The 17,020-nt window shown below is 42.1% G+C and overlaps 1 protein-coding gene across 2 annotated transcripts in view; it reads right to left on the bottom strand.

Annotated features, from left to right (window-relative positions):
• The window catches only part of PLXNB2 (plexin B2), a 252,062-nt gene that overhangs the window by 113,970 nt on the left and 121,072 nt on the right, over positions 1-17,020 (bottom strand). For both annotated transcript variants that reach the window (XM_005146097.3, XM_031046334.2), the window contains exon 4: positions 54-122. The gene's annotated coding sequence lies outside the window, so the exon portion shown is untranslated. The remainder of the gene's footprint in view (positions 1-53; positions 123-17,020) is intronic.

Here is a 17,020-nt window from a genome sequence, read left to right as displayed (position 1 = left end):
AATGTCAACGGTTTGCAAACATAAATAATTGACACATGCTGCAAAATACTTACATTCACTTTTCCACTAAGTCTTCTTCACTACACTCAAGTTATTTTCCAGGACAGTGTTTAATCTTCTTACTAAATAAAAGAAGGCAGCAATTAAAAAGATATTCATATGCATTAAGCTATATGCTCAATCACCTTAATTTTATGAACTTTAAAATATTGATTGAAGATCATCTGTAGTGTCCCATAAACTTGTAATTTGTTTATATATAGTCCATTTTATTACATTTTAAATGCAACTTTAGCATACCATAACTTTCAATCCTGAGGCTAAATTGGGCAATGTTCTGTATTTCAATAGCTTCTCGGATAATAAATCAGATGGACAGTTGCTCACAGACGTACAACTAATTAGTGAAGAACTAAAAGCTCAACTGATATATTACGAGAGATAATGGCTGGCATTACAGATGGGGTATTGTATGATTTGGCACTCTTCTAGCTAGAGCTTGATCACACTAATATCAGTGGCAGTACTCAGCACCTCCCACGATCAAACATTTAAGAATAGAAGAGAAACAGTGTCTGTCCCTCTAGGGAAGGATAAAAGACCATCTGATACTCCTTAACATCACTGTATATGCCAAAAAGTGATAAAAAAGGGTTCATGTAGATTGTAAAGAATGTGAAGATGACAACTGTCCTTGAAAAAATATCCCAGTCAGTAGACGTAGTGTGTGCTGAATGCCCCAATCTGTTTCTTACATACAGTCATTTCTCAGTTACTTTTTAGTAACACATGTGATGCCCACTCAGACAGTTTGCAGTGAACACTGCTACACACACTAAGAGATCACCACATGGCAGGTCTCAGCAGAGGGAAACCCAAACACCTGGCAAAATCCACCACCTTTTCTCCAAAGCCATCTCATCGCAGCTGAACTTTGAGACTTGCATAACACTGGCTCCCTAGGGAAGTAAGACACAAACATCAGCAGGGCTTTTATTTTCCCTTTGTGTTCACTGACGTAGCCCAGCACTAAACCAAGTTTGTTTTATTAATGACCAATGGGATTTAATATTAACTGCCAATGGGATTCCCCATATCCAGTTGCTGTGGTAACACATTCTTTAAGACTATGTACATTCACCCTTCCCAGGGAAAAGCTGTTTGAGGGACTCTGCACCCTCACCAGGTGGATGAAACAGGAGGATGAAACAGGATACTCAGCAAAATCATGAGATGAGGGACATGGGAGAAGAGCTGGGGTGAGATATTTATACCTTAGCTGCAAGATAAGGCCTAACTGAAGAGTGCAGGCTTGGGCTGGGACTGAGGGAAGTTATAGGAGGAGTGTGTAAGTAAAGCAGCCAAGCTAAGAGATGGACAGAAAAAACTTTAAACTTCAGGGCCAAGGGAAAGGGCAGATTTCTTTATATGTCTTACTGAGAAAGGGAAGAACAGATCTGGCACAACTTAAGCATGTAAAGGAAAAGGAAACACAGAAGTAAAAGGAAGCGCAAAGTGATGTGAAAGATTATGTTATTGTCAACAAGAGCCAAGAAGGAAGCAGGTGGAGGTAGTCAGCAAGGAAACAAGATTTCATCCCACTGAAGAGTTCCCTTTATACATTCATGTTCCCTCTCTTTTTTTTAGGATATTTTTGCAAGCATTGCTAAACAGTCACTTGGGCACATCTTCCGTATGTGGTTCACATCTCAACTTTGCAGATGCAACAACTGAAGTGCATGGAAATTAGTATGTGGCTGAGCCTAGAAAAAGAATAGAATGCTGTCAGCCCTGACTGTTGTGTCCAGCCAGTTATGCTCCCCGTAATAAAGGTATGTGCCCTGCTAATAACATTAGAAATGTATTGATTGGGAAAACTGGTTCAACCATAACCCAGGAACCAGCAGAGAGTCATCAGACTGGTTATGTGTCAGTTCTCACATGGCTACACTAGGTGTTTTATTCTGTAACTGGTAATCAGCTGTGCCAGAGAACAATGCTACCAAACTGTACTCAATTTTCTGTGTTATAGAATAGGAAGCTTTTTCATAAGATGCTTGGGACATGAGCCAGAAATCACAGTCACTGTCTCCCTGTTTATTCAGACTGAATCATCAGATTTTCCAGGTTTCTCCACTTAAATGGCACACTGCTTTGGCTAGGTTTAGATGGACACAGGTGGTACCATCTGCCATAAGGCTTCCTGGTTTTGTTTGGTTTTGTTTTTTCCTTTTAGCTTCTGCTTGTAGCTCTTTTTCAGTATTTTGCATAGAGCACCATCAGGAACTGGTCTTTCATGGTATGGGTTTGGCCAGCTGGCCAGTGAAAATGGACTGCTTGAACTAAAGGAACTAAAGGAATACACATAACTATCACAGGTATTCTGATAGCTGGAGGCTCTTGCAGACTGACCTGAAGTAAAGTACTTAGGTGTCATAGGGAAACTGTTCTTCAAAGCTGACAGAAATCATGAGCACAAACAGAGCAGGTGGGTAGGGGGATGCTCACACAAACTAAATTCAGTATAAGAAGGTGATTTTTCTGTTTCTACTCTCTCCACTGGCTTGACAGAGAGGGTCCCACAACAGATCACTTTCTGGAGAAGGAATCAATCTTTCCTGAGCTGCTTTTCAGGGGAAACTCCTTCTTCCCTCCATAACCCGCAGATGACAGAAGGAAGATTACTGCCATTAGACTACATTTAGCTCTTATCCTGCCCCACCACTATCTGAACGCACTTAACTGCTCCCACCTTTCATGTGACACAATTTCTGCCTTTCAAATCAAAACAGTCCCTTAGGACAAAAAGACAAAGACCACCAAGGTCATGTCAAGCAGTTAAGAACATCAGGAGAGGTCAATAACCCAGTAGAGGCAGGACAACCATAAACAACCTCCCCATCCTGCAAGCGGCCTCTCCCTCATCAGGCAGCTGTGCCTCTGTACTTTAGGTCAGTGTCTCAAATACCATAATTTCAAAAAGATAATAAACTCTGGCTTATCAGTTGTGTCCAAGTGTAAAATGTTGCATGTGGATGATGTGTGGCTCCAATGCTGTGGATGCTGGGGTGACTGGTTTCTGAAAGCTTCAAGGAACAAAGTGTGGCATGTGTCCTGAGGAGCTGAAAGCCGACAATGCCATAAGTAAGAGCATACTGAGTGCTTCCCCGCCCCCCTCAACCTTTCCTTTTGCTTCTAGAGCTAAAAACAGATCATAAACCACATTTCGAGGGAGGCTTTTGTTTGTTTGTTAGAAAGGGCAGGCACTAGGTCAGGGACAGAAAGTTGCGTTATCCAGTTCCCAGACACAGGCCTTAATTCCGCTGAGCCTTCAGCTATATGTAACACATGGAGCAGATACTTTTCTTACATTTGCCCATGGAACTTCTGTCTATTGAGCTAACAAGCATGGTGCTCTGAGTAGGATGGAGCACATAGGATAACACTACATACTGCTTTCTGAGCTTACTTTTGAAAATGGATCTTCACATCTCAGTGCTGGGAAGGCTAAGTTACAACACTGAGATCATGTCCATATGGAAACAGGATATACAATTCACTATTGAAAACTTCAGGGTGATATCAAATGTCAGGTTAAGACTTGAAACACTGAAGTGTATTTACATCTCTAATTAACTCTGTATCACACTACTACACTTCAGTATCTGGCCAACGCTTTATCTTCCCACACCTCCAGCTCTGCAGCTTATGTCACTCTTAGTCATCTCCATTCTGCCCTCTCCACCTCCTCGACCTCAGAGACAACTGCTCCACTTCTAGCACATAATCTCCAAAGTTCTATTACTCCACCAGATTTCCTTTCTGTGTCTTCCACCTGTCTATCACAGGCTTAGTATCCTCATCTTGGAGCTGCTGAACATGGCTCTACCTTCACTACACTTAAATCTGAGACAGCTTAAACTATTTTGTTTCCTTTGGTTTCCAGTCAACCCCCATCCTTTAGACCACAGTTTATGCACTATGAAAAGATCTTGACCAACCCTGTGCAAAACCTAACAGAATATTAAAATAATAATGGAAGTGTTTAATATTGCCAGATATACCTTAAAAGAAGAATTGCTTTCACTCACCCTTTCGTTTTGCTCTTTGTTTGGGGGCAAAAATAAAAACTAAAAAGAAAAAAAAGAAAAAGGAAACCCCACACATGCTGGAGTTTTGTGTTCTTAAAAGTCTCAAACTGAAATCTGAGTTTTACAAACATGCTCTCAGAACTAAGACCATCACAACCCAAAACTGAAACCTAATAATCTGTGCTCCATTACTCTTTATGGACATCTTTCACTTTGGTCTAAGGAGACTAAACACCTTATCTCTTTATAGACTTTTCCAGAAAGATTTCTTAACTACAGAATTAAACGTACTAACACAAAGCACTTCTGATCTTTCAATAGTATTTCACTGCGAAGATCAAATCTCAAAATGCTACCTTGTGAACTGCCAACAGGTTGAGATCCAGTGTCTCACATATTAGGGCAAGAATAAGTGGAAGAGTGGTGAGTAGCACTTTTTCCAGCCTTTTCAGATCATAACTTATCAAACCTTACAATTTATATGGAACAAAACTGTTCCCTGCCTCATCACTCACATGAGACAACAGGGCTCCTCTCAAACCACAAAGTGACAAAACACACCAAATGTGGTTCTTTAGGTGCAAATTAACACCACTGTTCTAAACTCATACCATAAACAACATGCTACACAGTAATTTTAGCTATTCTAGTTACCTGTGAATGCTAAAACAGCAAATAGGAGAAGCAGGCTTTCAGCACAGTAACAGTTGTACTTTCCCCTCATGAAAACGAGACTTTACAAATCAAATATCAAAAAGATCTCCAGGCTGTCTTTTAAGCACACCTGCAATGGCCCTGGCTAGTGTACGCAACTAAGCTCAACACCATATGCAAACAAGAGAGGATCAGAATTTTTCTACATGTTAGGTGATCCAATACGCATTAGAGATATCTCCATCGTATATTTATTTTTTATCTCCAACTTGAGTTTCAGAGAGCTGAGGTGACAAATTCAAACCCATACACCATACAGTCTGTGCCCATGACTTTTCAGATGCCATTTGGCAAACTGTGTCAAAATGAATCCTGTGAGAAGTAACTTATATCACAGTACAGGAGGTTTGCACATGCTGGTGTAGGTGTTTCATCAAACCTGGTACTTTCTCTGTATGCAGTACAGCCAAAGGAAGAAGATAGGCTCTTCCAGAAGGCAGTGGAAACTGGGTTTCATTCTCTTCTTGTTAGCTAGAGAGGCAGCCCAGCTGCTAGGAGTCCGATTTGATAAAGTGAATATCCTCATTACGTAATGGAGTAACGTCCTAATTTTGTGCCCACTGGCTAAAAAGATACAGAAATTAGTGAAAACCTCATCAATAGCTTTGATATACTCTGCATAAATATAAAGACACAGAAATGAACTGCTCTTTGGTAGCTTAGCAGAGCCTTTTCAGTCCTTAAGATGACCACATGCAGACTTTCAACAGCCATCTTATTAGCTTTTTCATCAAGCACTTGCTTTCTCCACATCTGTCAGGAGACCAGAGTGGACTTCTCGGAGAGTTGCCAAGGCAGATCTTTCATTTCTAAATCACACAGCTTCCTGAGCAAGAAAGGCTGCCTGCAAGCAGGAACCCAATCTCTGACTATTAAGTAAACACTTGCCAATTATATTATAGCTGAAGGTTAATCATCAAGTAATTTACAAAACATGTGCTGCTTTGGAGACCAAAGGTGAAATCCTACAGTCAATGAAGTAAGAGTTTCCACAGGCCAGCACTGCTGTCTTGGACATGCATATGAGCATTAATGCATTAACACAGGAAACAGCTACAGGAGCAACCAAAACACTCTTATGCAAAGCCACTTACATTTCCACTTTGATGAGCCTGTGTATTTAACTAGCCTTGCTCAGCTACAATACATTTATAACGTATCTATCTATGAAAAGCACACCATGATCAGGGTCCCAAACAGACAAGCCTTTATTGTCCAAGAGGCAGAGTGTAAAATAAATTCAAATGCTCTTTGTGCTTCCTGTTTTCCCATTACTCTCTCCGCTGGCTTGAGGCAACACTCCTTCAATGTGTAATGCCACTGAGGGTTTATCTGAAGCCATCTCCCTTGCTCTGACAGCAAATGGGGCTGAAGCCAGCTGCTGTGACACATGCTCCATGCAAGGTGCCTAGTGTGCAAGCTGATGGTCTCCCAGCAATGCAAGATGCACCCCACATCATAAGCATCACCTAGTGCAGGTGACACACAGCAAAGTTTACTCTTAGTTTTCCAGGATTTCAACACATTACTGGCACATTATTTTAAATTACCCAAATCAAAATTACCCAAAACTCACAAAGCCAGTTTCCCCTTCACCCTCCTATTCCTTTCAATTCCTAAAATGATATTGCTGTTTCCCTCTGTTCTCAATTCTCAGATAATCCTCCTTTTTTTTTTTTTTTACTGTGGCTTCTGAGGGCCATGGAGGAGAAGCAGCATAGAGAGGTATACTGCAAAATGAAGCAGACTGCCATTTACGTTTGCGCTGAATGTAAAAACCAGTATAAACCAGATAGGTTAGACTAGTTTAATTCACCAGCCATTTTAAAAGTACTGAAGGAGCTCTGTCATTCCAAAATACCAGTAAGTATTTCACTGACCAGAATTATTAGCAATCTCATGTTATTCTGATGCTGTACAGACCTACAGGTAGCTCTGTGTCTGCCATAAAACATTCTACAGCTGTCTGTTTGGCTTAAAACAACCCCAGCAACAGCCACCCCACACCAGCCCCCTTCACAAAACACAGCTGTTAACTACTAAGGGAAGAACACAAAACATCACCAAAATTGTCCTGTGACCATCATTGCTCAATCAAGGTAAATTGTGTGACATCCAAGGACACTGCTTCTGAGCCTCCCACCTCAAAAAAGAAAATCATTCTTTGCTATATTACATTCTGCCTTTCATCTTCATGTTGTTGAAGGCATTCCACAAGCAGTTTTATTTCTGACAGCGCTGATTTTTGATCGATCTGCTCTGGCCTGGATTTGAAATAGGATACTACATGAAATTGGATCCTGGGAGCCTCAAACATGCCCAGACTTGCACAGGAGGTTAAACAAAAAGAAAAAGAAGGTTTTTTTTTTAAACACAGAGTGCTAGTAAAACTGATTTTAAAGTGCCTTCCATTTCACTCAACTGGAAGTAATATATTACCTCTATAAAATCTTTTATATCAAGCTCCTGAAATTCTTTATTATTTACACAATGCCATTGCTGCACACCTCGCCTTAGAAATATGCATTTTAATAGTCAACCAAAGCGATCCAAACCACAAAGGTAATTAAGACTGCTTTAAAATTGGCTTCACTACCTTTCCCCATACCACTGCCAAAGTAGGGCCCAGTCCTGCAGCCTCTTCATCACGTAGTCAGTGGGAGCTCTTGCTCAAGAATTTGAAGGTTTACTCCCTAAATTACAAAATGTAGCCTGCTTTATTGGAAAAGGAGCTGACATGACAGTGGGAGTGTGAAAAAGGAGAGGAAAAATGCTATGTGCAGGAAGGTGAAAAGGAAAAAAAATCATTAAATGGGGAATGAGGCATGGGTGAGAGATAATAAGTGATATAAGTTGATAGCAGCAGTTGATTCCAAGATTTGGAACACAAGAGGAAAAGCATAAAAGGATGGAGAGCTTATTCTGAACACTACAGGGCTTTAAATGCATTTGCAAGACCCTGAACAGAGAAGAAAGTGCAGGAGGAACAGTGAGAGATAGCAATTGGAGTGAGAGCCAAGAGCTTTATTTTTAATCCTCATTTAAAAAGTAAGAGTCACCCAAGGTTCACTTTCCAGTCCTTTTACACCCCTCACGGGACACCAATTCCTCTGGAGCAGAGTATGAACTGCTGTGAGGACTCCTGGCATGGCGAGCCAGGCAAGCCCTGCCAGAGGCCATATGGATGGATTGGTGGAGTTTTCTGGTGTCTCGTCTGATTGTGACTGATTTTTCTCAGGATAGCCCATTGCACAGCAAATTTTATTTCTTTTGTTTTCCTCTAAAAGTGCAAAAGGGAACCACTGCAAAGCCTGGTTTGAAGTTCGAGTGAAATTTCATCTTCCCCACTGAGAAATGTGTAAAAATCAGAACCTTCTCATCAATACAGTGGTGGCCTGGCTGTGCCTCTTGCTGGACTGATCAGAAAGCACCACAGCAATCCAAGTTTAAATACCAGGGTGTCTTATTTGCCCATCAAAACTGAGGAACAAGGCAACCCTGCCTAATTATCAGCAATATAAGCACACTGCCTCCTTCAAATCAGGCAGAAGGGCTCTTCTTGTTTTCAGTGCCTGTCAGGGAATAAGCCCAGTTCTCCCAACCCCCCTTGTTTCCTCTGTGAGTTGTCTTCCTAATCTAGAATCCTTCAGAGCTGGGAACCAGACCCCCTGCGTTGATTCCCATCATCTGCACTGATTTATGCTAGCAGGCCAGGCCAAGCTGGCCGCCTTCACACCCAAGGAGCCCATATGCTCTGATACTGTGCTCTTTAGTGAAAAAAAATAAACACAAAACCAAACCCATAAAAGCACAAGAGCCCAGTGGAGCTTGGCCTGCCAGGTTAAAAGTTGCTTCCTGCCCTGAGAGCTTAACCTACCTGTTGCTGCTGAGCACAGATACTTCCCTCTGTGTAGCAGCTCTTCTGGTGGAAGAACCCCTCTTCTGCAGATAATTCGAAGGTATTTCTGGGGTTAGGCTGCAGGCTTATTGTTCCTGCTTCATTAGGAAACTTACTTCTGCTGGGTAGTTTTGTTGTGCTGGCCTTTTTTAAAGAAACCATGCCAAACTGTGATAGCAGCAGGGCTTGGGGCTGATACTGCCCTATCTTGCAGAGCAAGTCACAGCAGGTTCTGTAATCACAGGCTCTGCAAACACTGACTTTTTACCCCCCCTCCACTGGACCTTAACTCGCCCGGTGCTCCCAAGCAGAGGGCACCCATGTTTGCAGCCACTGGCATCGACAGGGAACAGCTCAACAAAACCCAGATAAATGACCCAATGGTCCATCCACCTTCAGCCCTTTCCTGGCTAACAACCTGCTCCTTTCCTTGCCGTTTTCATGGGGCACGAGCTACGGGAAGAAGTGCTTATTGCTCAGTTCAAGTACACTTTTTTCCCTCCAGCGAAGGAAACCACGTTTGGATCCACACGAAGGGAAAGGCAATATTTATAAAGGAAGTTCCCACACTTCCTCTTCAAACAAATCATTCTTGGCTGGTTTTGCAATTACAGCTCTACAGGGGAGGGGGGAGTATAAAAACAAACATTGAGCATATTATTTCCTTTTAAAGTTTGCCTCTGAAAAGGCAGTTTCCAGAGAGGAAAGAGTTAAGCACTTGGGACAAACTGTCAAGTTTTCAGTAACTAATTTACTCTTCCTGTAGGCCTGGAGGAAATCCACAGCCACCACAAATATTCCTTGCTTGTTTCAATACTACTCTTTGAGAAATGGATTTTAATGGCCAAGCAAAGCGATCCAAACCGCAGATGTAATTAAAGCTGCTGAAACTGGCTCCACGCAAGGCTGGAAGCACCCCATGCCCCGTCTGGGGGTGGCTGCAGCAGCACAGGCCAGGCAGGGCAGTGGTGACACTGGGAAGCCTCATCCTCACCCTCATCCTTGATGCAGCATGCTGTGTTGCTGCTGATGGGACAGAACCCCCTCCCTGGGAGGGCACCAGGGGATGAAGAGGTACAGAAAGAGATGGACAGAGCCACCAGCTCCCTGCTGCCATCGCTGGCAGCTGCCAGTGATCTGTGCAAGCCAGTGCAGGACCTCCACAGAGGGGATGCAGCTCTGGTCTGGAAGAGTGCTTGCCCTTGCTTTATTTCCATCCCACGCCCCACAACATGGGTTATAAAGGGGCCATGGGCCACTTGTTTGTACTGTTGCAGTGTTAAAAAGCCTCTCTCACCCATGGAAAACTGTATTTGACAAACAGTATTTCCCTCCACACATAGTGGTTAGAGTCTGCAGCACTAGCGTAGGAAGCAGATTTTTCTGACAATTCACAGTAAATCAGCTTCCTATTTGAACAGACATACCTTAATTTCTTCTGCGGTGAGTCAAATCACCAGTCTGCCTGAAAGGCTGGTAGTCACCTGGTACTGAAACCCGTTACATCCATACCCAGCAAAGGACAAATACAGTTTTCCCAAAACTCCTATCCAAAGTGTGGGAGGATGGAAAATAAGATCAGCATACCTTGCTGAAAACAGTTCTTGAGACAAAAGATGTGATTGCTTTGGCACTAACTCCTTCCTCCTCCTTCCCTCCCCTCCTCAGCCACACTGAGGTGTGAAAGGCTTAGGAAACTCCCTGTCCCCTACTCTGCTTTTTTTCCCCCCATGTTTAATTTTAGATTAGAACACAATTGGATTTAGTCTTGATTAACCTTTAAGCCAAAGAAAATCCCACACCTTTGAGTTACTAATTTCATTTTATAACAACTGCAGAAAACCAACTCCATATTTTTGAAGTTAAATCATTGCCAAATTCTGTTTTCAAGTGCCAGCTGCCCAGGATAAGGCTAAAGAACTTCCCAAAACAATTATATTTGAATTATTAATTAAAACCACTTGGAACATTGTGATTAAAATCAATTAGTTTATGCAAAGAGATCTACAAACCCAAAACATAGTTACAGCAACAGAAATTCATCCACTGATGAATAATTAATGCAGCTCTTCATTTGTTTCACCTTGTACACCAAGTAGCACAAAAGAAAAGTCATTAATATAAGTGGACTGCAGAGGTAACAGAGATCATTAAACATTTATAATCACTAAACTGTTTAAGTGGAAAGTTTGCAGGGCAATAAAGAATCCTGCAATATTGAGTTCAGAATAAACTAAACTCCCCAATTTTGTCCATCTGGATGAAACAACAGAGGAAAGAAAAGCAAAGCTGCCTCTCAGCCTTGTTTGCTGTGGGTACAACAAGATCTTGCAGCAAGACCTGTTATTAGCTGTAAGAAGTGATGTGCTCCTCAGAAACTTCCGTCTTCATACCCAAGAGTAAGATTCATGAAAGCAGTGGCCTGATCGCCCTCCTATTTCTGGAAGCATAATAGCGCGGCTTGGCCAATTACCTTCACATGTTTACCATGAAGGCATGTGCTTTTATATCCCTTTTTCCTCCCAGCCACCAAAAGCAGCATTTTTCTACCCTGACATGCTACAGGTCTCCTGGCAGAGCACCTTCCTCCTTTAAAAAACAGTGGCCTTCAGTAAACAATGTGCAGATTTCCTGGGGATTACTAGAACTAAACACCTCTTGCTAAACAGCTCTCCAGTGACATAAGGTGATGTCAATGGAAGAATAGCGTAAATCACTCATTGCTCCATAACTAAAAACTTTGCATGTGTTAATTTATAACATTCCTTAACTCAATTATTTGGGATAGAAGGGGTGGGAATCAATGGGGCAAAACACAAGGAATCAGTCACAGTCATGTCTGTGGTCTGATGCTACTCTGTTTTCATCCTATTTAATCACTTCTCTCCAGATGAACCTTTACACCATTTCAAAGAAAAGGCTGCATTTGTACGTACTTGTTTTTATTTTCAGAGTATCAGTATTTTTATTACTCAGAGCATCTGTCTACAGAAATGTCAGAGATTAAAAAAGTACCCCTGGTGGGTGAACATCCATTGCCTTTTAGATATTGAATCACAGCAGAGAAATTAAGAAATGAGATAGGTGTTTTATCAAAGAGCTTCCTGCCTGCTCTGTTACCAGCTCCTCTGCGTGAGGCATTCAGGGATATTTACACACTGAAAACACTGACTTTGCAACACATTTCTGCTCCAGATGGGAGGCTCACCTGACTCCCTCAGTACACAACATACCTTCCCCTTCCCTCTCTACATTACTCTCACTGCCCTTGTTTTTGGTGCTTTTGCCCACAGCTTCTACATATCCTGCCTGCTGCGAACAGAGAGTGCAGCCAGTAGCACTAGACTTGAACTTTCTACCTTCTGACATTAGCAGACTCAAAAAACTAGACAAAACAAGCTGTCCCATTTCTAGACATTGTCTGTGCACTGATCTCAGAACTTAAACCCTTTCTGTTCAGGAATGATAAATGATGGGACTTTCTCCATGACAAATGATGCAGCTTTCTCCAAACAAAGTTTGGTAAACTGTGTCATGCCTTGCCTTGCCTAGGACTGTCTTGTACCTGGATAAAATACAGCCATGAAACTCATCTTCAGTTTTGAGGGCAACTGTGGCTGTGCACAGAGTCCCAGCAGAAGAGTGACATTTGCCATGTACTGCAATATGGCTAATCAACCCTGCCTCTTGGCTAATACTAAAGCAGTTACATGACTTACAGAAGTGACTGGTCACTACCAACCTGGGAGTATCTGCCCATGGTGCAGGGCATGGTGTGGATAGCCTTAGAGAAACAGGGTTCTGGTTCACACTTGGTGTGAGCAGCCAGACCTATCCTGCCCCGATGTACCCTGAGCTGCCAGATCCATCCTGCTGTGTACAACAGCATGGCAGGGTGGCTGGTTCCCAACACCAGCACTCGCCAGCAGCTGAGAACAAGCTTATCTTTCACACCATTTAAAGATGGGAATTCCCATTTATACAGGCCCAGCTTCCAGGTGAGCTTCATTTGTTTTGCTGAGAATGTAAAATACATGCAGTCTTGCCAGCCATGCCATTTGCAGGGCTGAGATAAAATCTTCATCTCTTGGAAAATAAGAGGTAAAATCCTGAGATACACAGAGTTTCACTCCCTGGATCTTCACACTCATTTTTCTCCTTACATAAAAGGAACATCATTGTCTCACAGGAATTCGCTTTGCAGGGTGGAAAGTGCCGCTTAGGTACTGGAATGATCTTCCATCCAGGGAATTCCTTGCCCTCATTAGAGCACCTTTGCTTCCTAGGTCAAAACAGACTTTTGTTCTTTTCAATTCTGTGTCTTTCAGCATGCACTGCCACCAACCTGTTAGCACATACTTTTCCTATCTTTCAAACAGACGGAAGTTTTGGGATAAATTACACTAAGTTTCACAGTCAGCCCAATCCCAGTCACAGTATTATCACAACAGACAAAAGAGCCCACAGATTCTGCTTTATTATGCCTATAAAGATTTGGTCTACCCTTGCATTGATAGAGAACTTAATGGGCAACACTGTGGCTTGAATATTCCCCAAACAAGATGAACCTTTTAAAAAAGAGCACTAGCTCACTCTAATTTAAAGGAAAAAAAAGAGGTTTTGACTGATAAATACCCCCTGCTCTGCTGTGTTTGGGCCTTGGTAGCTGCAGAGCAGCATGTAGGAAGTGTGAACTGAAAGCGATGCCAGAAAGCAATGCTGTTGTCTTAACTGGCATGATACCTATTACTTTGTAGCCGATGTCAAAAAAGTGCTTGACATATTATGGTCCAGAACGTGCATACATAGCCTATGGTCATAAACGGGCCAATTCTGATTGCTGGGTGTAGGTAGTAACCAAGTAAATAAAATCAAGTAGTTTTGCCTCTAATTGCAAAGTGCTATAATGCCATGAGATCCTGGGTGAACATGACGGTTTTTCCCTCTCTGGAAAGAAGTTGCAGTTTTCCTCAGTAGTTCCTCTTTGTAGAAATAACATGCTCAGACACCGCTCTCCATACAGCACCCCTTGGCAAAGCTGGCTCTAATTGGCCTATGTGCTGATGTCACCTCTGAACTCAGAGAACAAAAGAAAGCATTAATCCACATCTTCAAGAATTCAATAGTCATTTAAGCAGAAGGTCAGGTACCTAATGGGCTGTCAAGTTCAGGCTGTCTGTCTGCCCATCTTCCTCACTCCCCAAGTTCCCAGGCCTTGACAGGCAGCCCTCGGCAGCTGGGTACTTTGTTTTCCTGCCAAAGCGCTATGGAGGCTTGAGCACAGGCAACTGCTTTGCAAATGTGAACTGGGGTGACATATTCTGGCTTCATTGAAGGAGAAAGAAAAAAAAACCAGCCATGAAAAGGTATACAGGAAGGCCTGAGAAATAAATTAAGGATACTGTTTGCCCTGCATCACTATCACACGTTAGTAGAACATTATACTTTCAGGTGTCTGCATTGTGCTTTTTGATCCAAACCTCGCTATGATTACATAGCAGGGATAACTGTGTGCAAATGTGGCAACGGGACAGATAAAGGGAGTGTGCAGACCTTTTCCCAGATCTTTTTTAGTGCCACATGTTACGGAGTGAGTTTGAAAGCTACAGCCTGGAATGCAGAAACATTGCTATGGCTCCTAGAAATTTCCAGGAGGTACAGAAAGAGGAGGGAGCCCTTTCCAGATTCACTGGGACATGGCCTGCTGCGCATACTTGCTTTTGAACAGTCTCATAAAACCAAAACATTTTTTTCCAAGCAGATCACAGGTCACGTAAGCTTCCCAAGGGATATATTGGTTACAGATGTTTTCATGTAATAAAATATTCCACTCAGCTGCACTATTTCTAACTGATAATGTTAAAACTAAATTACCCTTGTCTAATGGCTACGTCCCCAATGTACTCCTTACCATGGTAAACACTGGCTCATTTGTTACCATTTAGCCAACATAATATTTAATTTCTCTTATAAGAGCAAGCCACAAAGACAACGTGTTTCAAGTTTGCAAGAACTGCAACATAAGTTTAGATTTGAAAATATATATACTTAAAATTCTTTTTTCTTTTGCATTTGCAGAAGAAATTATACCCCTACATTTCAGCATTACCATAACTTTTAAGTGCAAATGGATATCTCATTTTTAAAACATGAGTAATTTTAATAGTTTTCCAAGATTTTGCTCTTGAACTTGGAATTATTAAAAAATAAATAAATCATGCCTTGATTGTCTGAATGGGAGGGGGCTAATAATGGAACATCTAATTTGATTTCCTCCTGGCAGAGTTGTCAGGAAAGGAAAAGTCATTGTGATGGTATCTCTAAAATGACTGAGTAGTTCAAAAGAAAAAAAAAGGAAAAGGGGGAGGAGGAGATGCCTGTCTGTTTCCAAAATATGCTTTCAGGAGAGCACTAGCAAGGATAGCTATGAGAAAGGGGAGGGGGAAAGGAAAAGGGAAACCTAACTAATCTACACTAACAAGGAGCCTCCCTCAAACCAGGGAAAATTGTGCTGTTGTACTGTACTTTGTCTCTATGAAAACTACCACCTCAACATTTTCATTTAAAAGATTAGAGCAGTAGGCTTGAGACAACCATTCTTTGCTCTCTGTATTGGCCTATCAAGATCCTCCCACTTGGATGTCAAATACCGCCATTAAGAACAGTGGAACAAAGTGACTGCTGATGTGCTATCACTGTTTCTATATTACCACTTCAAGGATAATGTCAACCCACTCTAATTATGTTTTAGAAAGACTGGAAACATAGCAGGGGCTGTGCATTCTCTGATGAGGAAGGTGTAAGCTACTTCAGCACAACTGGCATTGCATCAAAAGTAGAACCTGTCAAAATGCAGAAGTTATTAGAACTCAGAAGTAGGATGTTTAGATTTTTAAAAAACACATTCTTCTCCAAACTCTACAATACCATGATGCAGGTATTCACTGCTCTAATTCTAATGTTCAATGTTTAGTAAATACTGCATCATTTCTGAGCTAACTGCAATCACCAACCTTGATAAACAAATTTTGCAGCTATCAAATTAAAATACATGCTTGTGCTTGGTAAAGTAAAGCAATGTCACTTGGCATTACTGCAATGGGTCAGAAGTATGTTTTAAAGACTCACTCATTATGGGGGTAAAAAAGTGGGAGAATTTTCCCTCAACTCTCCATCCCAACTGAAAGGGTAATTTAATCTCCAGCAAATCCCCCAGGGAAAAATGTCGTTCAGATCGATGGAAAAGCTTCCTAAACACAACAGGGCTGAATTTGACCTAAATGGCTATACGGTGTTTGGAAGAGCTGGATTTTGCTTGATTCCAAGCAATGTGCCAGGAAAGCTGTACTCACCGGACATTGCTACCACAGTCTTGTTAGTCTGCCTGTCACTCTACTTCTCATCATATTTGATTAGCTGTATATGTACTCTGGGTCTGATGCAGTAATTAAGATTGCTAGAATGTACATGAGGCAATAATGGTTCTCTTATGGCTTGGGCATTCAGGAGGGAGGTCATGCAGCACATGAAACACAAAGCAACAGTCCTGCTCTCAGGGCTCAAGATAACATCCAGGACAGGAACAAAGCACTGCATTGTGACCAGTCACTCCCTTGGTGAGAAAAGTACAATTCAAGTTTTTCTAAGCAGATGCTCTCACACAGAAAGCAGAAGCCCAATCTGCTGATATTTGAAATTCTGTAGCTGCTTTTGCAGTTCTTGGGGTGGTACAAATAAGTAGCAGTAAGAGCAGAGGCTGCTGTACATCAGGGACTTGAAAACACACAAGTCTTGCAAACTCAAATGCTCCTTTCCTCTTCCCTTAAACTGCCTCTAGCATGGTAACCACCAGCAATGCACAGACGTAACTCCTTTGAGATCTGGCATACTGGGAAAAACACTAGTTTTCTGGATTCAAAGTCACCTGGACTCAGTAGCAGACCTGGTCCGCCAGCACCACCCCAGGCAGCTGTGTTCCTGCCAGTCAGCAGGACACTGCCTATTGAGCAGTGGCTACCTCAGAGCCTTCCACAGCTTTCCCTTTTCCCTGGTTACTTTTACTGGCTGCCACAAAAAACCTCACCCAGTGACACTACTTCCTGAGCAGCAAATCGCTATTTATTTTATTGTATGTGTAATGTGGGTAGCAGCTAAAAGCACAAATACAACAACCCTGAAGCTCATCTACAGGTAGGATATAAGCAAAGCAGAACTCATGAGAGATTCTGCAACTCCTGACACAAATGAACATACAGCTTGCAGGGTGAAAAGCTACTATTTTGAATTCTTTTGGGATATGTTTTGTGATATCTCTGTC

Source organism: Melopsittacus undulatus, chromosome 5 (genome assembly GCF_012275295.1).
Source record: "Melopsittacus undulatus isolate bMelUnd1 chromosome 5, bMelUnd1.mat.Z, whole genome shotgun sequence".
NCBI lineage: Eukaryota > Metazoa > Chordata > Aves > Psittaciformes > Psittaculidae > Melopsittacus > Melopsittacus undulatus.
The sequence above is the reverse complement of the archived record's forward strand: the minus strand, read 5'-3'. Positions and strand labels throughout refer to the sequence as shown.